At 48.2% G+C, this 21,686-nt stretch overlaps 1 protein-coding gene across 1 annotated transcript in view; it reads right to left on the bottom strand.

The window, feature by feature from the left end:
* HHIPL1 (HHIP like 1) overlaps positions 1-21,686 on the bottom strand; it is a 472,587-nt gene that overhangs the window by 396,929 nt on the left and 53,972 nt on the right. The window lies entirely within an intron of this gene.

Genomic DNA, 21,686 nt, shown 5'->3' with positions numbered 1-21,686 from the left:
TATTATGTCTGAGCTGCCCTGTTTGATGTCCATTAACTGATTCTGCGCAGCGGCAGCCAAGTTTGGTGTCTGAAAGACCTCCAGAAATGCCTTCTCGAAAGCAGCAAAATCGTTAAGAATGGGACTGTTGGTAGCCACAAAAGGTGTCGCCCAGGCTAGGGCGTTTCCAGTCAAGTTTCCCAAGATATAACCGATCTTGGCCTTATCATTATTAAAATAGGTTGTCCTGAAAAGGAAATGGATACGACAGTGGTTGCAAAATTCCGCCACTCGACGCGGGTCTCCATCGAACCTGATTGGGGCAGTATGGGCCAATGAACTTTCGGCCTGTGGAGCACCTCCGGTCCCCTGAGTTACCATCTGTCGTAGGACTTGATTTTCTTGATGAAGAGCAGTCATCTCTGCCCTGAGGGCTTGCAACTCACTAAGCAGGTCCTGCGTGTCCTCCATATCCAAATCGGAAGGAAGGCATCTCAATCTGTTAAGATGAGAATCACGGGAATGCTGCGTACCTGTATTTCTGGATGGTCTCGACGGGGCAGCCAGGCTGACGGGAAGACTTGGTGACACAAGCAACCAGCCCTTCCTCCACCCTGAATGGGAACTGGGTGGAAGATGGACCGATTCCCAATGCCACAACCAGATTGCAGAGATGGCAGTTCTGCACAGCGTTGACAGAAGAAGTGGTTGGAGGGAATCCTTGAAGAGAAGTTAAGAGTCCCAAGGTGTGGAAGGCCACACCCACAGCTGGCAAAGGGTGCTGAGAAGCTGAGTCCAAAGGTGTGGGAGGCCACACCCGTAGCAGGCAATGGGTGTTGAGAAGCAGAGTCCAAAGGTGTGGGAGGCCACACCCGTAGCAGGCGATGGGTGCTGAGAAGCAGAGTCCAAAGGTGTGGGAGGCCACACCCGTAGCTGGCAATGGATGTTGAGAAGCAGAGTCCAAAGGTGTGGGAGGCCACACCCGTAGCAGGCGATGGGTGCTGAGAAGCAGAGTCCAAAGGTGTGGGAGGCCACACCCGTAGCAGGCAATGGGTGCTGAGAAGCAGAGTCCAAAGGTGTGGGAGGCCACACCCGTAGCAAGCAATGGGTGCTGAGAAGCAGAATCCAAAGGTGTGGGAGGCCACACCTGTAGCAGGCAGTGAAAGCTGGGAGGTAAAGAATCCAAAATGGCACAGGAGAACCAGGAAAATAGCCAGGCCAAGGGAAGAGAGGAAGGAGGACAGGGAACCAGGGCTAACAAGAGAGGAAACCAGGAGGGGATGAAGCTGGACCAGAGAATGAAGCCAGGAAGAACCCCGGCCACAGGAGGGAAAAAACCGGCAGTAGGGGAAGGTAAGGACTGGAGGATCAGGGAAACAAGGTAAGCGTTAACTGACAGAGCGGGAGAAGGCGAGGACACGATCCGGAACAGAACGCGTTGAGACGCGATCTGCTCCCGACCGCGTCTCTCCCTTTATGGGCCGCCGGCGCCTGCGAGGCTTGGAGCGCAAGCCCGATGGTTGCCAGGCGCCGGCGGCCCCAGAATGAGGCTTGAGCAGCAAGGTGCTCCACGCCTCGGCGGCCGCCCCCACGGCGCATGCGCGGGACCGTAATCGCGGTCCCCGATGCAAGCGCCGCGGAGCTGCCGCGCCTGTCCCTGGAGCTCTCCCCCCGGCGCCTCCCCAAACGTGGAAGCGCGGGTAGAGGCGCCAGGGAGGGGGAGCGCGAACAGTGAACCCCGGTCTCCTGGTAAGCGTGACACTTCTCCTCTCTCACTCATTCCTGTCTATCCGTGATTCAGGTTTGGTGCGCCTCCAACCATCTGTGCCTTAATGCCACTAACACTGATATCCTTCTCTTTGGGAATCCCTGCTCCCACTTTCCCTCTCTCACTCTGCCAACCTCCTTGAGCCCTCTTTCTTCGCCTTCCTGTGAGGCAAAAAACATTGGTGTCATCTTCGACTCACTCTCTCCTTCTCTACTCACATTACGGACCTGTCCAAGAAGGCCCACTACCAGCTGCACGTCCTCAGAGGTATTCTTCCTTTTCTCACTTTCCCCTAGAAGCTCACTGTCTCCAGAGCCCTGGTTCTCTCTGGGCTGGACTACTGAAACAGCCTCTTTCTCAATCTGCCTTCCTCTACTCTCCGCCATCTGCAACTAATCCAGAACAGGACTGAAAGACTTGTCCTTGGCCTCAAGCCCAGGGACTGTACCTCTCCAGCTCTGAAATCTCTCCACTGGATCCTGGTGGTTGCAAGGATCAGGTTCAAGACCCTCTGCATCATCCACAAGGCTTTCTGGGGCCGTCGCTACATCCAACTCTCCTTTCCAAAACACCTGCCTTCTCGAACCCTTCACTTAGTCACCTCAAACTCTCTGAGGGTCAGACTTCTCTAGGCAGAGAGTGTGGGGGGGGCAGATTTCTCTCCTCTGCAGGTACCTCCATTTGGAGTGGCCTCCCTGCCCCTCTCTATCTCTCAAACTTGAGCCAGACCAGCTGAGGTTCCAGAAGCAGCTCAAGACTTTACTTTTCACCTCCGCTTTCTCTCTTGCTTTCCCCTGCTGACCTACCTGTCTGTCGTGGTGACTGGATGCCTGGCTACCCTCAGAGTCTCCTTGGGTACCAGGCTCCTCCATGACCAGGTGCCCCTGCACTGCCTCCGGGCCTACCGCGCACACAGGGGCTGTAACTGTAACTTTACATTCTCCAGCCTCCTTGCACTTACCCAGAGCCACGATACGCTGGCTGCACATACTCAGAGCAATGCTGCCCTGACTGCACTTCCTCCTCTTCCCCTGGCAGTTCCCCCTCCCCCTGCAATTTGCGTTATCGCACTTGCACGATCTGAATGACGCAAGGCCTAGTAAGATCATTGTTTTGTCCTCCCTCTATCTTCCCTCAATTGTCTTGTCGTGCCTAGAAACACTTGTGTAAAGGCGCATTATAAATGACTCATATCATACTTGCCCCAAAGCTACTGGAGGTCTTCCTGGATGCCAAGGAATTGGGTACACTCCCTGGATCAATTTTGGAGCCCTTGGTAGTTGTTCTCTCGAAAGAAGGGAGAGATGGCAGGGACTGAGCCCCTTACAGGATCTATGTTCAACATGGGCGTAAATTAGTTATGTAAGGTTTTGGTTTGCCGTTCGACGCCGGTGATGCAAGCTCTGGTGCACCCGGATCAGATCGGAATTCATTGCTGGTAGGAGTACTGCGCACAATTTGAGAAGGTTGTTTTTTATGCTGGACAAATATACACATTTTACAGACAAATTGGCAGTGGTCAGTTGAGATTCCTATAAGGGCTTTGTTTCGGTTAGCTGGGAATTCCAATGGATCGTGCTGGGAAGAATGGGATTGAGATCACAATTCATTGAATGGGTTAGGCTCATGCACGAGGGCTCAACGTCTAGGGTTGAGAACAAAAAGGCCATATCCGGTCCTTGGTAGATACATCAAGGCACGAGACAGGTGTGTCCTGTATCGCCATTGATCTTTGCGTTGATTGTAGAACCGCTAGCGCAAGTGATCCACAAGAGACACGAAAAGGTGGGACTATCAATAGGCGGGGTGCAGCACTGCATCTCCTGGTGATGATGTGCTTCTGTATGTCCAGGACTTGGTGGCTAATCTGGAGGGGGTTCTGGTGTCAGTTGAGGAATTCGGGACGCTGTCGGGCTGGTGGTGAATCATGCCAAGTCTGTGATCTACACCATTCCAGCAGGGGTGGGGATGATCTTGTGAACCTACAGATGGATATGTCAAAGGGAGGTTTCAAGTATCTTGGTATCTGGGCGAGTGCAGAGTGGGTGCATCCGAAAAATATTGAGTGTGTAGAGATAGACTTTGGTGAAGCTGCTGAATTTTGGGTGTGGTTCCTGTTGTCAGTGATGGGATGGATGGCACTGGTAAGGATGATAGTGTTGTTGTTGTTGTTTGTCTTCCAAATGATGCCCATACCCATATCAGCAAAGTGCTTCCAGGTGTTACATATGATATTGTCTAAGTTACTGTCGAAAGGAGGGATGTCCAAGGGCTGCCTTGGCTACCATGCAATTGCCTGCTGATAAAGTTGGAATCAGGGTCCTGGAACTCAGGTCATATTACTGGACCCCTGTGCTAGAGCACACAGTGGATTGGTTTGTTAACCCGCACATGGAGTTACTCACAGATTGGATTGAGGTAAAATGCGCTGTGACATTTGTTGGAATCACTTGGCGCCCATTTGAGAGAATTTAAGACGCGTCCCTCGCCAGTTAGTACGATCATACAAACTTTGCGGCAGGCTGCGAAACTCTTGGGGCAGTAGCTCCCGTTTATGCCGGAGATGCAACTAACCAGCAGTAGGCTGAGCTATATCATGAACCCCTTAAATGCCAGGCTATTATGCAAGTCTATGCAAAAAGGACGAACATACTCGTCATTGGCACTTAAGGGAAGGACAGGGATGCGAAAGGGCCAGTTGGATGGGAAGGGTTGGGCAGGAGTTAGAACACTGTGGGATGGGTTTCCTGTAGGAGACCTCAGATACACGGGATCAATGCAACGCTGATATAATTGGCTGAAGGCGCTAAGCGTCTGTCTGAGATTTCAGCTGCTGACAGAAACGAAAAAGGATGTTGAAACAGAAATGGGAGGTAAACATGGGGGACCTGTTCACTGATGCTGAATGGAGCAGAGAGCTCTTGCACACAAAACAGGTCTCCTGAAACGTGCGGTTCCAATGGATCGTAGGTTTGATGATTTGCAGAGGGATGTACAGAATGGGCCTAGGTTTGTTGATTACCGGAGGGACGTATAAAAGTGGATCACGGTGGAAATGGATGTAGCCAACCCCAGGGGTACATCAGAGGATGGGGACAATCGGTACAGTGTCTGGCATGAACTGTGGGACCTGCTGCAGGTTTGCTCGTACTTGATACCCCGTAGACCTGGTGATGAATGATTGGGGGATGTTGAGTCTATGGGTAGTTGTTTTGAAAATTGGTCGTAATGGCATGAGAAAGACGTGTAGTGGGAGAGTATTGGGCTAATTAATATTGATTGGGGGAAGTGGTTCATCACATGTACAATAGTGCTCTGTGCTAACGCTGTAATGCGTGTCCATAGGGCTGGCCAACTTGGATATCCGGCCATGGAGCTGGGGTGAGGGGCTGAAGAGATTATTCAGCCACTGATTAGCGAATGTGTTAACAGAAAACGGATTGATTTTATATAATCTTGATGTCTTTTTTCTCTGAAGGTGAAATGGGAGCTGGTGAAACGATGTCATGTAATGTGTAATAGAAAGATGTTACAAAAAAAGGAATATGTTGTTTACCCACAGGCACGAGTCAGGCAGCAATACATGATCCCACCACAGTGATAACGTTTATGTTTCTGCATGAAATTCAAGAGGGCAAAGATTGCGGGAATAAAGGAAGGAGGCACAAAAGGGGGCTAGAGGCCTAATTGCTGCAACATGAACAGTGCCGAATTGCTGCAAAATGGACAGTGTGGAAGGCCATGGCTGGCGGTGCCAGGGTATTTACTAGTGAGGGGAAAATGGACCATGGCCATAGGACATGGCCACTGGCCATGCATCGGCCTTCAGCCGATAACACTGTCCATGTGTTGGCCAAGGGTAGGCACAGTCTTTTAGCTTGATAATTGCAGCATTGGCAGTGTTAACGGCGGAAGGCTATGGCTGGTGGCACCTAGTGATTTACTAGTGGGGGGTATCAGCCTGAGGCTGTAGCCATTGGGCTGTGGGTCCTAGTCTTTTAGTTTAATTGTTTTAACGTGGACATTCAAGGCCGTGGCCGGTGGGACCTGGTTATTTACGAGTTAGGGAAATATGGGCCACAGTCATAGGCTGTGCACAAATGCCTTGGCCAAAGGCCATATCTATTGTGTCATGCTAAGATATAGCATAACAAAACCATTGAAATTCAGTGAAAAACTTTAGTTAAGAGTTAAAATAGGCCAATTTATTGAACAAAATCCATGAACTTTCGGTGGGTGTCACAAGTGACAACAACCTTAGATCAAATAAGCCCATAGACATATCCATGAGATCACAGCTAGGATCAACAATGAGATCAGAAAATCACATCAGGGGTGACATGTGGGGGTACGACGCAGAGTTAAGTTTGTCGTCACTTCCCACACCCACTGAATTTCATGGCTTTTGTTGCGATAGATCGGTCTATCTTAACTCTCTCTTAATGAAAGTGTTTTACTATATATATCACTAAAAAAAACTTTGTTCAGGGGACATTGTGGTTAAGTTGCCCTACCAAAAACCTGTAAACTTCAATAAAAACAACTTTTCACACATGCCATTATGGTCCAAAGTAAAACCGAAAAACCCCTGAAATTCGCCAGTTATGATTCGGCTAAGCACCCATATCTTCCGTCACCACTCTGCACTGCTAACACTAACACCCAGGACATTGAAGATGGCATCACAAATATCATTGATGACATCACTGATGACATGACATTTTTAGGCCCTTTGTTTTTGTTCACTGATATATATATATATATATATATATATATATAAAATCAGTAACAAAACTTTCTTAAAGGAACACTATACTTCACAGTAAAACCGAAAAAACACTTGACATTCGCTAATTATGGTAAGCTATGCAACCATAACTCGCTCCACCTATGTGCATTGCTAAAACTAACACCCAGGACATCAAAGATGACATGACAAATGTCAATGATGACATCACTGATGACATCACCTGTCTAGCTCCCTATTTTTTTTGTCATTGACATATGTAAGCCAGGTGGCTTTCTTCACTGTTACTCAGGAATTAAAAAAAGTAAAAAGTACTATATTTGTAGACCTAACCCTTCTCACATGTTCTTACAATACTGTCCTTACGGTACATTAACATCATATCATACATATACATAGGCGTGGAAGGAATCCTGAAAGAAGAATTTTTTCTGTGCATGAAGTTAATTAGGTCGGTTATGAACACTTTCTGGTAGTATTGCAGGTTTTTTTGCTTACTTTACGTTCCCTATATAAGCTTCTATTTGTATGCATTGTGGTCTCTTTGTGTTTTGAGTGTAATAGTATAAATATGCAGTAAGCGAAGCATTCGTAGATGCTTATGTTTCATGGTAAGCAAAAATCTGTAATGGAAGCATATATTAATTTAATATCTAATATGGGAAGATTTAGAATATTGCACCTATATAGCGCATGCGGCAAACAATGCATACATTTCTTCATGACGTAGCTCATGTACTGAAAGAACTCAGTATTGCAATGTAATTTTTTAGAAATGCATTTGGCATGTGATACTTCTGCAATGATCGCTAACACTTTTCTGGCAATATTATAATGACAATCCCTTGAGGAGGCTCTGCATGAAACGTAAATGGACATGTGATGTCATCAGTGATGTCATCAATGACATTTGTCATGTCATCTTCGTATAATTCCTTACAAAACTCATAAAGACATTTGTTTATATCCTGTTGTGTCTCACAGGTCTCCCCATTCCTAGCTGGTGATTGCCCGAATCATGCTCCGCTCAGTTTCACTTTTGTATAACCAGGCTAGCTAGCGTCCCGGTTTGTCTCCTTCGGCGTGCTGTCGTTCCACATATTTCCTGTAACTCAACTTACCCAATCTATCCCAGTGTGCTAAACATTCATGCCGCAGGGCAATAGCCTCTTGGGCGCTCTCGCTGGATGGGTCACTCTGACCGTTTATGGCTTCTAATTTAATTTCTGCCTTGCTTAAGTCGCTCTCTATTGCGGCCTGAACCCCATTCGCCTTGGCGATTACAGTCCCTCTGATCACCACCTTGAAGGCTTCCCATAACGTACCCGCTGACGCTACACTTCCTGTGTTAAACTTTAAATAACCCTGCACACCTTCCCTTAACTGTTCCTGGAATGCTTCGTCCCTCAGAGACTCACCCCTAAGTCTCCATGTCGGGATGCGTGCTCTCGGGGGAGAAACTCGCCATGTGACCACCAGCGGGGCATGATCTGACAATACTTGTGCTTTATATTCCGCCCTATCGAATTCAACCAAGGTGTCCTCTCCTGTAAAAATATAATCTAATCTTGTGTACAGGGCTTGGGGAGCGGTATAATGAGAGTATCCGCAGGCATGCGGGTGTAGAGTCTGTCATATATCTCAGAGTTTAAATGCTTGCAATAATGTGCACAGGGCTTTGGTGAAGTAGGATTAAGCGTACAATTAAAATCCCCTCCCCATATCAATGTGCCATCTCTGTATGAACTTATTAGCGGGTATAACATGCGAAAATAAGCCGCAGTCTCTTGGTTTGGTGAGTATGTGTTTATAATAAAAAATTCTCTGTGCTCGACCCAGCCCCGCAATACAAACATCCTCCCCTCTTTATCCTGGAACCTGTCAAGCACTCTCAAAGGAACCGACGGTGCCACCCAAATGAGTTGCCCCTAGCATAAACCGAATATGACGAGCCCAGCATTGTGCCTCCATTTTTGAGCGAGAGCCGTCTGTTTCTCTTTTGTGAGGTGCGTTTCTTGCATAAATGCAATGTCAATTTTCTGATGCCTTAGGTAAGTCATAATCGTGTTATGTTTAATGTAACTGTTGAGGCCTCTAACGTTCCAGGTTACTATTTTAAGTTCCCCCATCGCATTGAAAAATTCTGACATGCACCATCAGTCCAACAGTCAAGTTCAGCATATTCCATGTGGTCCCATAGGCTAACTCCCCTTTAACTTCCCCAACTCCCTCACCACCCCCACCGTCCCCCCCAACAATAGCCCAGCTCAGTTCCTTGTGCTCAGGCCTCCCCACTTCTTGCCTCCGTCCCAGGATCTTGTCCTGGTCCGTAAGGTGCGGTGGGCGGATACGTAAACGCCAGTATCCGTGCAAACAACTGCAATCTTGGGTGTAGGATGTTCCTATGTAGTGCAATCTGAAGTAAGCACCACGTTGTTGGCTCCTGAATTTAGCAACAGTAGTTTCCTGAGGCTTATGATTCCAGGCCTCTGCAGTCCTGTAATTGTTATGGTCTTCTGCATGTGGTTACTCCTGACTACATGGATCAGCTTCTTCTCCGGTTGGCAAATTCTGTATATCCATCCATTTGAGTGCGTCCTCGGGGTTATTGAAGAATACAGCGTGGCCCTTGTGAATCACTTTCAGTTTAGCCGCATACAGCAGCATGTAATTATGATTAGCCGTCTGCAGTCTCCTCTTGACCGCTATATAGCTTATTCGTTGTATCTGAACCTGCAAGGTATAGTCTGGATATGCTGTTATTGTAGCCGACGCTTGCTGGATTGTCCTACCTTTGCGAAAGTTCTCAAGTATCTCTTCCCTATCACGGTAGTACAGAATCCGGGCTATTATTGGCCTTGGTGGGGCTCCCGGTGGTGGTTTCCTCATCAGCGACCTATGCGACCTTTCTACCGCGAAGCCTTGACTGAGGGCGTCTGGACCAATTTCTTGCTGAATCAGGGTCTCTATGTACTGCGTCGGGTTTGCTCCTTCTTCTCCTTCCGGGAGCCCAATAATTTGTACATTATTGGGTCTAGCCCTGCCTTCTGCATCCTCAGCTCTGTCCTCCAAATTGCGCACTTGTTGCAGTACCCAGACTTCTTCTGTGGTGTCTTTAAGGCAACTTGTATTCTCTGCCACTGACCTTTCAAGCGTTTCTGTATGTTCAGCGAGTGCCCTCACATCTTGTCTGAGCAAGTTCACATCGATGTTGATGGCATCTATTTTAGCCTCCAGAGACTCCTTCAGAGATGCTATGGCCGCAAGAATCTGTTGATGTCCTTCCACAAGCTTCTGCTCCCTTTGAAGTGTTGAGGTTGCTTGGGCAGGACTCTCTGCTGGGAGCGCAGTCTTGGGGCAGGGCTCCAAGGTGAGCTGTTTTCCTTTGCTCTTTTGGGTTTTAGATGCCATGATTTATCGTCATCTCGTGTCTCCGCACCCGTGATAATGTTTGTGCAACCCAGGCACATCGATTCCGCTGCTTGCCAGTCTATTAGTACAGGCAAATTTAGCCGCACCCTCACTGCTTGTTTCCTGGGATACTTTGGTGTACCTGCTAGGTGCTACTTGTAGCGTCATGACCGCCTTGGCTTGCAGTGTCTGAAGATGAACCGTCTGAAAATACCACCCGAAGGACAAAACCTGATAACGTTACTCTTGACAGGCTCCCTCAAAGTTCCACTCCACTGTGATGTTGTCAGAAGCAGGGCAGCAGCACTGCGCTGGAATCCTTCTGGCAGACTCTGGAAGCGCCAATTAGCTCCTCTATTGTGGGACAACTACTGTTTAGGACTGTGCCTCTTGGGTCTCTTATTGCAACCTGGGACAGTTTCTAGTAAAGGGTCTGATGGGTGCTGCCCGCTATGCTCCAGAATACTGTACTCCACACTGCTCACTTGGTTTATCAGGAAAAGCAGTACAACATGGGCTTTTTGTTTGGCGCCACATATGTGACAAGATGCTTAGGAGGTAGGCTTGTCTTTTGGTTGACACTGTATAGCAAGAACAGTGTTCTGCTCTTGTTTTTCGCTTCCGTGATTGGACACACGGTTTCCTTTGTGGTCCACCTAGCCACACAACAGGCTCTCAGGGGCTGCTTCCAGAGCGGTCCGCCTCCTCTTGTCAGCCGTGGCCAGCTCCCCCTATAGTCCAGCCGATCCCAGTGGTGGCGTAATGTTATCTCTACTCCACCCCAGTAAATAAGTTGTACTTTTATTATATCGCCCACTCACGGTGCAGGTATGAGTCCCAACGGGGAGGTCTTATGCCCACTAGGAGTCGCGCCACTGGACGCACGCCTCATTATTCTGGCCCAGTAAACATGCTTGGGTGCTCTTACCGTGAACGCAGTCGGATGTGCAATGCCCGATGTACCGGCAAGCGATCTCCCCACTTTCCCACTCCTGGTTACGGCAGCGATCAGTCAGGTTGCACAGATCAATGCAATCTATCAGACCCACAGCAGCATAGGCTTAGTAAGCAGCACTCTGACAACCTTCCGAATTCCTGGACTCCGCTTCTGTCAGGGCCTTATTTCCACCACCCACAGCTTCTTGTGCAACAGATTAGTCTCTGCACACTGTTCACCATGCAACTTACGTCTCAGCCAGGAGGTTTTGTTAAAGCTGCAGGCCATTAGCCATAGTGCCAAGCTCCTATTGTAGCACTACATGGGCCCTTGGTCGTGTACTGATAGGGATCCTTGCTTCCAAATAAATCCTTGCCGTGCCTACTGGCTCTTCAGTCACCTTTGTGTCACTGGCACTCCCAGAGACAGTATAAGATGGCCCAACTAGTGCCCCCAACCTGCGCCGTATTGCCTAGTATTATCAATGGCCACTAGCACCTATAAAGCGCCTTCCTTCACTTCAGAACTGTTGGGCCTTAACTCCACTGTAACTGTTGCAGTACCTTTGTTGGTCTTTGTCTGCGCCATATCCGCAAGGGCCTGTGTTGTCCTCTACACCACCGTTAAGAGAGGCTGCTGCTCGTGTAGCTTGAGGAGTCCCTACTGGATTGTATCGGGCGGGGGTCTGATTTCTGCCCGTTTCTGATCCATGCATTGTTAACAGCTCCTCCTCTTGGGAGCCTGTGATGAAGCCTTACCGTCCGTTCCTTTGTCTCTCACCGGGTCCCATCCACCAGCAGTCAGTACTCAGAGTTCATATTTCATTTTGAGCCAGAAAGTAATGAAACCCTATCGCGTACTGCTTCACTTATGCAATTGGCAGCATTTGTTCCTGTGGGTTGGACCACAGTGGAAACCGTTCACAGTTTTTAATTTGCGCATAGCCAATCTCTCGTTTCGCTTCAGCCGGACCACTGTGGAAGCGGAGCAACATCCGATGTTCACTCGTTTCTAAACTTCTTTTGATCACTCTGCCATTCTAGCTCAACTTTGCATTCACTTGTTATGGCTGACTGAGCCCGAACAGGCCTGTAACGTCGTGGGCTGGAACCGTTGTATCTTGCTCTTCGTCAATGTAATGTCCTGGGAGCTTCGGCAGCTTTGATTCTGCACTTGCTGTAACCGATTATACCCGCTTTGCCTCTACCTGTCCCCGGGAACACTGGAAATCCTCTTCCACATTACAAGCTGCTTATGTTAGGATCTTGGATGGGTCTACTGCGGCTCCGGTCTCACCTGCAATGCTCGATCACTTGGGCAGCGGCCACTGGTGACTCACCACTGTTGAGCCGTGTTGCCTCTGTCAGCATCTGTTAGATCCTTTGTTCCCCTTGTCTCTGCCATCTTGTTTCACTCGTGTCTTGTCGGATCACCGACTTTCTTCTGCTCGTTTTCAAGCGATCCGTCCTACTCCAGTCTGCAGATCGCACGCCTGTCTGCCCGGCCACTTCATGTATCCAGTCCTTAGTTTCAGCGCACAAACGTACCGTATAGCCACGGGTATTTGCCCAGGGTCATAACGGATCAACAGCAGCATGTCAGAAGCGCGTCCTACTGCATGGCTCTTTAGCCACACCCCCCCCAGAAGAACGCGTTGATACATCGGAATAGGTTGTTCCATAGCACACAATTGGCAGTTCCTACTTCCACCTTACAACAAGTCATGTCTCTAGGCCACAACAGCCCTCCCACAGGTCATCGCAGGTGGAAATTTACTTCGGAAATAATGCAGAGACTTTTTTAGTGACCTACCATGAAAAGAGATATTCAATCTTCTGTATCTGTAACGCTCACCTGATTCCCGTAGAGGCGCCGGTCTTGACTGGGCGTATACCGTATCTGCAAAGGTGATGTGTAACACACGGCTGGCTCTTTGGGCTGGACCTCTGTGCACTGTATGTTTGACTTGAAGGGTAAGATGTCTGCAGATAGAAAATATGGGATTAAGGAACTGGGTTATTGAATGTCTCTCTCTTCTTCCCTTTCTCTTCTCCTGTAGAACCCCAAAGGTTAACGCTCTCACCTTAGGTAAGTGAACGCCGTGCTCTCCATCTGCCTCGGGGCAGGGTGCTGTAACCAGTTTCTTCACTGGATAAGGGGAGCAGGCCTCTTGACTTCAGAGGACTGCTGTCCGTCGTTTACTGCACGAACGGTAAGTTTTGAGTAATTCTAATGTCTTTAAAGTCTTTAGTAATGATGTTTCTTGTTTTGCAGGGTTCCGGCGATGGCGGATGCCGGGCTGAAGTGAGTTGAAGATGGAGCCCGTGTGATGAATAGAAGCGCCTGGAAGCACGTAAGTAAGCCCTTGTTGCCTGCTTCACGATGCGCTCCAACTGTCTTTTTATTTTGCAGGTACAAGTTCGGAGCGGCTGCAGGGTGCCGGAATACCCACTGGGTTAGATGTGGAAAGGAGTAATGGCACGTGAGTATTAAAGTTCCCCAATGTCTTTAAACGCACCTTGTTTTGTCTTTCAGATGCGGGATGCAGCACCGAAGGCCTCCGGAGCGTGCGAAGAGTTGGTAAGCTTTTGTCTTTCAGATGCCGGAATGCAGTGTGAAGACCTCCGGAGCGCACGAAGAGTAGGTAAGCCTTTGTCTTTCAGATGCCGGAATGCAGCGCGAGGCGTTGGTGACAGCCGATGGACCAGGTAAGTGAAGAGCTGTCACTGAAGACCGTAATGCTAACCTGTTCTTTCTTGTCTTTATAGGTGTTGCTGAAGACTGGATTCAGGATGGTAAGCTTTTTTCCTTAGGCCCAGGATCAGATGCAGAAGACACGATGAGCGTTCTGCTGCAGAGGATGCAGAATAACGCAAAGCAAGATTCATCCATCGGGTGTGGTTTAAATAGCCTCCTGTAGTGCTTAGGTGTCTCCTTCCACAGCCACGCCTAGGTAAGAAAAGAGTTCCTGCTTTCCAGAAGAGTTCCAGTGTTCTGAATCTAGGGAGTGGCTCCTGCCCCACCCAACAGGAAAAGTAGTTCCAAACAGAAGAGGATCAGAGGCTCAACTGGCAGGCAAGTAAGCAGCATGGTCTGCTGCAGGTAAGTCCACCCAAGCATTATGAGCCCGGCGCTTCCAGCGCTGGGACTGGGCATATTTATGAGCCTGGTGCCACTGGCGCCAGGACTGGGTCCAAAAGGTCCCAATTGGGACTGGTTGGCACTCGGAACCTGGGTTATGGATCTGCTTCCAAGGGAGTTGGGAAAACCCTGACCTTTTGGAAGCAGAGATCATGACAGTACCCCCCCTCAAGGCCCCTCCCAAACCGGGCTTCTCCGGGGGTTTTGGCTTGTCAGGAAATGTTCGGTGAAATCTTTTGATTAGGCGAGGAGCGTGGACATATTCAGCAGATTCCCAGGATCTCTCTTGGGGGCCGTAGCCTTTCCAGTCAATTAGGTAAAATAGTTTAGATTTGGAGATCTTGGAGTCCATAATGCTTTTGACTTCAAACTCGAGTTCTCCATCAACTAGGATAGGTTTTGGAGATTTAGTTAGTCGGGTTTGAGGTTGCACGGGTTTTAATAGAGAGACATGGAAGACCGGATGTATCTTCATGTGCGGGGGCAAGTCCAACTTGACCGCTACTGGGTTTACTACGGTAGTGATGGAATAGGGACCAAGGTATCTTGGGTTGAATGTGCGTGGCCCTTTTAGAGGTAGATATTTGGTGGATAACCAGACTTGATCCCCTACTTGATATTGAGGGGCTTCCTTCCGATGTTGATCTGCTCCTTTCTTGTATTGTTCTTTAGCCCTTTGAAGGTGAGAAACAGCTTCCTTAAAGGCTTGGGTGATTGTAGAATGCAGGTAGTCTACTGCTGGTGATTCAAGATCTTGGAGGGGATCCAACTCCGAGGTTCGAGGGTGACTGCCGTACAAAAGAAAAAACGGGGTTTTCCCAGTTCCCGAATGGACAGAGTTATTGTAGGCATATTCGGCTATCCAAAGGATGTCTTTCCAAGTTTTTTCAGTTTGTTGCAGCATGCAGCGTAAATACTGTTCCAGAGTTTGATTGGTCCTCTCGGTTTGTCCGTCGGTCTGAGGGTGGTGACTGGTCGATAGTCTCACATCAATTTGAGCCGACCGACAGCAACTTCGCCAAAAATGAGAAATAAATTGACTACCTCGATCCGAAATTAGAACCGAAGGAAAACCGTGCAGTGGGACGATGTTTTCGAGAAATTCTCGGGCCAGAGTTGCTGCTGCTGGCAAGCCTTTGAGCGGAATGAAATGCGCCATCTTGGAGAATAAGTCCACGATTACTAGAATCGTATTGTATCCGGAGCATGGAGGTAGATCGGTGATGAAGTCCATAGAAAGCGTATGCCAAGGGCGAGGTGGGATGTCAATAGGGCGTAAGAGGCCTGCTGGTCTTTCCTTTTGACTCTTGTTTTGGGCGCATACTCCACAGGACATTATAAAGTCTCTGATATCTTTTTTCCAAGACGGCCACCAGAAGTAGCGCTTGATCTTTTCTGAGGTCTTGGCCATACCGGGATGTCCTTCCATTAAAGAATCGTGATAACAAGAGATTACTTTTTTCTGTAAATCTGTGCTGGGTAGGTATAATCGTTCTTGGAAATACAATAAGTTGTCCTTTACTGCAAAGTCCTTTCCCTGCAGATGCCAATTCTGTATGTCTGCTGAGTTACAAGTTGCCTGGCCTTATCCTTAACTTCCTCTATGGATTCCGTGGCGATTACACCCAGAATTCTTTGTTCGGGAATGATTGGTACAGGTTTAGGGTTGATCAAGTGTTCTTCCACTCCCATCCGAGAAAGGGCATCAGCTTTACCGTTCTTTGTACCAGGTCGATAGGTAATTATGAAGTCAAACTCGGCAAAGAATAATGCCCAACGGAGTTGTCTAGAGGATTGGGCTTTTGCGGTTTTCAAATATTGCAGGTTTCGGTGATCCGTAATCACAGTAACGGTGTGTCGGGCCCCCAGCAGATAATGCCGCCAAGCCTTAAAGGCAGACTTGACAGCCAGAAGTTCCTTGTCCGTAATCGTGTAATTGATTTCAGGAGGCGAGAATTTGCAGGACCAAAATGCCACGGGATGCAACTGATTGGTTACCGGGTCCTTTTGTGATAGAACTGCCCCCATGGCAAGGCTTGAAGCATCAGTTTCCACGATGTAGGGGAGTTCGGGGCGAGGGTGTTTTAAGATTGGTGCAGAGATAAATTTAGTCTTCAAATCCTGGAAAGCTTGTTCCGCCTCGGTAGACCATTCAAAACGTTTGTTTTTCTTTACCAAGGCGGTGATGGGCTGGACTATTCGAGAGAATTCGGGGATAAACCTGCGGTAAAAGTTAGCGAAGCCTAACATGCTTTGCACACCTTTTACGGAGGATGGTGATGGCCATTTGAGAACTGCATCGACCTTCTTTGAATCCATACGCACTCCGCCAGGTGATAATATGAATCCCAAGAATTCAACTTCAGTCACGTTGAAAACACATTTTTCCAACTTAGCGAAAGGTTTGTGTTGACGCAATCTTTCGAGGACCATTTTCACGTGTTTCCGATGTTCAGATTCCGATGAAGAATAAACGAGGATGTCGTCAATGTAAACAACAACACACACATCTATGAGCTCTCTGAGGACATCGTTCATAAAATATTGAAAGGCGGCCGGGGCATTGCAAAGTCCGAAGGGCATGACCTGATATTCAAATAGCCCATACTTGGTGCGGAAGGCCGTCTTCCATTCATCGCCCTCTTTTACTCGTACCAAGTGGTAAGCTCCTCTAAGATCCAGCTTTGTATATATGCTTGCTTTTCTGACTTGGTCCAGGAGTTCAGGGATCAAAGGTAACGGATATCTATTCTTAACGGTGATCTGGTTCAGGGAGCGATAATCTATACAAGTTCTAAGGTCTCCTTCCTTTTTTGGAACGAAGAACAAAGCTGAAGAAGCAGGGGACTTGGAAGGACGAATAAACCCATTTGCCAGGTATTGATCCAGGTATTGTCGAAGGTGAAGGTTCTCAGGCTCGGTGAGGGCATAAATTCTACTACAAGGAGGAGTAGATCCAGGTATCAGGTCTATCTGGCAGTCATAAGACCTATGAGGAGGTAGAGAGTTAGCCTGATCCTTCCGGAAAACATCTTGGTATTCTAGGTATTCGGGAGGTAACTGGGGAGTCTCTGAAGAAATTGCTGCCAGTGCAACACCAGGTGGAGGGTTCACACATTCTGGAAACTGGACCGTTCTTGCTCGCCAATCGATCAGAGGATTGTGTTTCTCTAACCAAGGTATTCCTAGAATAATCTGAAACTGAGGGGCCTTGATCACATCGAACACGATCTTCTCATGGTGTCCATCTTGACTTACTAGCGTCACCTCTTGAGTGGTATGCGTTACTGGCCCGGAGGCTATCTCTGTACCATCCACCGTAGTAATGACGTCCTTTACAGCCTTGGGACAAAGAGTTAGATTCATCCTCAAAACCATTTCATGATCCACATAATTGCCGATGGCACCGCTGTCGACGTAAGCTTCAATTGCATGTAATCGATCCGGATTATCAGGGCTAATGAGGACCATAGGTATCACGAAATGCGAGGTCACGGAACTGGTTTTCACGCTCGGCAAGAGGACCTCTATTCTTGCCGGGCGAGGTCGTTTCCCTGCTCAGAGTTTGTAACTTTGGTAACTGCAGCTCCTACTGCCTTCTTGGCAGGTTTCACCGGACAGTCTCGAAGAAAGTGCCCTGAGTTTCCGCAATAGAGGCATAATTGCAACTGTTTTCTCCTTTCCCGCTCCTTTTGTGTTAGAGGACCTTTCAGACCCCCTATTTGCATGGGTTCCCGGAGTCTACTCCTTTGGAAGGAGTTGGCGGTTTGGAAAATACTCGAGCATCAAACTTGGAATGATCGGCCTTCCTGTTCTGCAGTCTGTGATCTATTTGAACGACTAAGTCTATATAGTCCGAACAATCTTGTGGGGGATTCACTACTTGGGCTAACACATCTTTGAGCTCTCCACGTAGACCTCTATAAAACAGCGTAATCCTTTTGTCCTCAGGCCATTGAGTTTCCACTATCAGTCTGTTGAAAGACGCAATATAAGCCAAAAGGTCTTGATTACCTTGTCGCAACGAAAGAAGCTCATTGTCCAAGGCCTGCCCCTGTGAATGTCTTGCGAACAGTTTTTCCATACTGAGCTGAAAAGCTTGAAAATCATGGAGGACCGGATCATCTTGATTTACTAGAGGGATCGACCAGTCTGCCGCATTGCCACTAAGGTACGAAAGCACGAAAGCTACTTTAGCTTGATCAGTTGGAAAGGCTGCTGGCCGGCATAAGAAATGCAACTGATTGATAAATACTGCAAACCTCTTTGGGTCACCAGAAAATCGTTCGGGCGGAGCCAGAGGTACATTCCCAGGTAGGTTGATCTGCACTGGATTCATAGAGGATGTAGAAGGAAGATTTCCCCCAGATGCGGGTAACGGGGTCTGTGCGGCTTGTGACTGTAGCAATTGTCTAGCGAGATCATCTGTTCGCTCCTTGGAAATAATCAGTTCCCTTCTTAGAGCGTTCGTTTCCTGACGGGCTGCATGCACTTCTGCCCTTAGTTCCCCAAGTAACTGGGCTAGCTGGTCGGTATCCGAGGTTTCCATAGCGCCTGGACGGGAGTTTTGTGGTAGGCTTTGCGTTCTGTAACGCTCCCCTGATTCCCGTAGAGGCGCCGGTCTTGACTGGGCGTATACCGTATCTGCAAAGGTGATGTGTAACACACGGCTGGCTCTTTGGGCTGGACCTCTGTGCACTGTATGTCTGACTTGAAGGGTAAGATGTCTGCAGATAGAAAATATGGGATTAAGGAACTGGGTTATTGAATGTCTCTCTCTTCTTCCCTTTCTCTTCTCCTGTAGAACCCCAAAGGTTAACGCTCTCACCTTAGGTAAGTGAACGCCGTGCTCTCCATCTGCCTCGGGGCAGGGTGCTGTAACCAGTTTCTTCACTGGATAAGGGGAGCAGGCCTCTTGACTTCAGAGGACTGCTGTCCGTCGTTTACTGCACGAACGGTAAGTTTCGAGTAATTCTAATGTCTTTAAAGTCTTTAGTAATGATGTTTCTTGTTTTGCAGGGTTCCGGCGATGGCGGATGCCGGGCTGAAGTGAGTTGAAGATGGAGCCCGTGTGATGAATAGAAGCGCCTGGAAGCACGTAAGTAAGCGCTTGTTGCCTGCTTCACGATGCGCTCTAACTGTCTTTTTATTTTGCAGGTACACGTTCGGAGCGGCTGCAGGGTGCCGGAATACCCACTGGGTTAGATGTGGAAAGGAGTAATGGCACGTGAGTATTAAAGTTCCCCAATGTCTTTAAACGCACCTTGTTTTGTCTTTCAGATGCGGGATGCAGCGCCGAAGGCCTCCGGAGCGTGCGAAGAGTTGGTAAGCTTTTGTCTTTCAGATGCCGGAATGCAGTGTGAAGACCTCCGGAGCGCACGAAGAGTAGGTAAGCCTTTGTCTTTCAGATGCCGGAATGCAGCGCGAGGCGTTGGTGACAGCCGATGGACCAGGTAAGTGAAGAGCTGTCACTGAAGATCGTAATGCTAACCTGTTCTTTCTTGTCTTTATAGGTGTTGCTGAAGACTGGATTCAGGATGGTAAGCCTTTTCCCTTAGGCCCAGGATCAGATGCAGAAGACACGATGAGCGTTCTGCTGCAGAGGATGCAGAATAACGCAAAGCAAGATTCATCCATCGGGTGTGGTTTAAATAGCCTCCTGTAGTGCTTAGGTGTCTCCTTCCACAGCCACGCCTAGGTAAGAAAAGAGTTCCTGCTTTCCAGAAGAGTTCCAGTGTTCTGAATCTAGGGAGTGGCTCCTGCCCCACCCAACAGGAAAAGTAGTTCCAAACAGAAGAGGATCAGAGGCTCAACTGGCAGGCAAGTAAGCAGCATGGTCTGCTGCAGGTAAGTCCACCCAAGCATTATGAGCCCGGCGCTTCCAGCGCTGGGACTGGGCATATTTATGAGCCTGGTGCCACTGGCGCCAGGACTGGGTCCAAAAGGTCCCAATTGGGACTGGTTGGCACTCGGAACCTGGGTTATGGATCTGCTTCCAAGGGAGTTGGGAAAACCCTGACCTTTTGGAAGCAGAGATCATGACAGTATCTACTTGTGGAATTTGTGCACAGGTTAAAACACCTACCATGGCCCCACAGGGGAAACTCGTTCTACTTCCTCTTCCTACAGCCACATGGCAGATAATATTCATGGATTTTGTGGTGGATTTGCCTCCATCAAAGGGCTATTGGACCTTCATGGTAACCATTGATAAACTCACCAAAATGGCACATTACGAAAACTATCTACCAATTCAGAAATGGCTCAGGTTTTCCTACAAGAAATATTTTGTCTCCATGGTCTGCCTCTCACTATCATTTTGAACTGTGGCAATCAAGGTACACGCTGTGTAAATAACTGGGTCTTGAGCAGTGGTGTCTGGTGAATTTTGTGAGTGTAGGGGAGTCAATGGGCCTCATTCTGAGTTCGGAGGTAACCACGCCGCTATTTGCGGAATGGCTGCCTCCGAACTCGTCCAAACTCCGGCCTGGTGAATGGAGTAATTACTGGTCCATTCCGAGGTCGGAGGGACCGGTAATTCCCCATTCACCAGGGCTATTCCCCATTCCCATTTGAGTCCCCATAGGGCTCAATGGGAAGGTGGCAATAACGGTACCGTAAATTAAGGTACCGTTATTGAAAACAGAGTCCCTTTGCGGGTCTCGTCCAACGGCACCGGTCTCGTTACCGGTGACCGTTAACCCTTATCGCCCTACTCAGAATGAGGCCCAACATTTCCCACAATCGTATCAATGGAGGTTTGGAGGGGTTCTCTCCCGAGACATTTAAAAAAAAATAATGGGTTAAAATGGTGCATTTTATAGAACACTTGTTTAAAATATTGGGTAAAAAGCCAAACAGTTTGCAATTGGTTTTGTAGGTTAACTCATCAAAAAATCCAATCGATGCAAATCACCAACAGTGGTGCACAGGAGCATGTCTCAAACTCATTTTCATGATGCCTTTGCCCACAGTACGTGCCAGAACAAAAATATTTGCATGCTGGCTTTGCCCTTGCATTTCCATGCTGGCTGCACCAATGTATGCCAGTATTCCCATATAAGAACATACTCATGTCAGTAATGATACTATAAGAAACCATGTCCATGCTTGTTCTGCCAATATATGGTGGTATCTCCACATAAGGACATACTCCAGTTGGCTTTACCATTAAAAATGCACGCCACTGCATGAACACATATCCAAACTGGATGCACCAAAATGCCAGTCTAACTACATAATAACTGATCATGCTTGCTTTATCAAATATGCCCAACACAAAATGTCATACAACAGTAAGAAATGGCTAGACTGGCTGTGCCAAAATGCTAGTCCAGCCACGTAACAATATTTATCATACTTGCTTTATCAAAGGATGCCCAATACAAAACGTAATGAAACCGGGAGTTCCTCCATATTAAGAAAGAAACTAGCTGGCATGCAAGGGAAGCAGCAGGACAGCTGGAGACAGAGGAGAACAGGGGAAGGAAACCCCAAAGAAGAGAGCCAACCTTGAGTGGTGGCATGACCCAAGGAAGGTTGACTGTGCAGTCTGGTAACTACACCAAGGCCACTGAGACGTTGCCACTGTGGAGCCGTGGACAGGAATCAGAGAGAGTTGGAGAGAAAGCAGAAGCCATCCTGACCGAAGTCCCTATCCTGCAAGCAGGTCAGGTTACACAGACTTGTGGAATAGAAGGTAG

Source organism: Ambystoma mexicanum, chromosome 14 (assembly GCF_040938575.1).
Source record: "Ambystoma mexicanum isolate Mex_15411 chromosome 14, UKY_AmexF1_1, whole genome shotgun sequence".
In the NCBI taxonomy this organism is placed as follows: domain Eukaryota; kingdom Metazoa; phylum Chordata; class Amphibia; order Caudata; family Ambystomatidae; genus Ambystoma; species Ambystoma mexicanum.
Note: the sequence above shows the minus strand (reverse complement) of the source record. Positions and strands in the feature narration are given on the sequence as shown.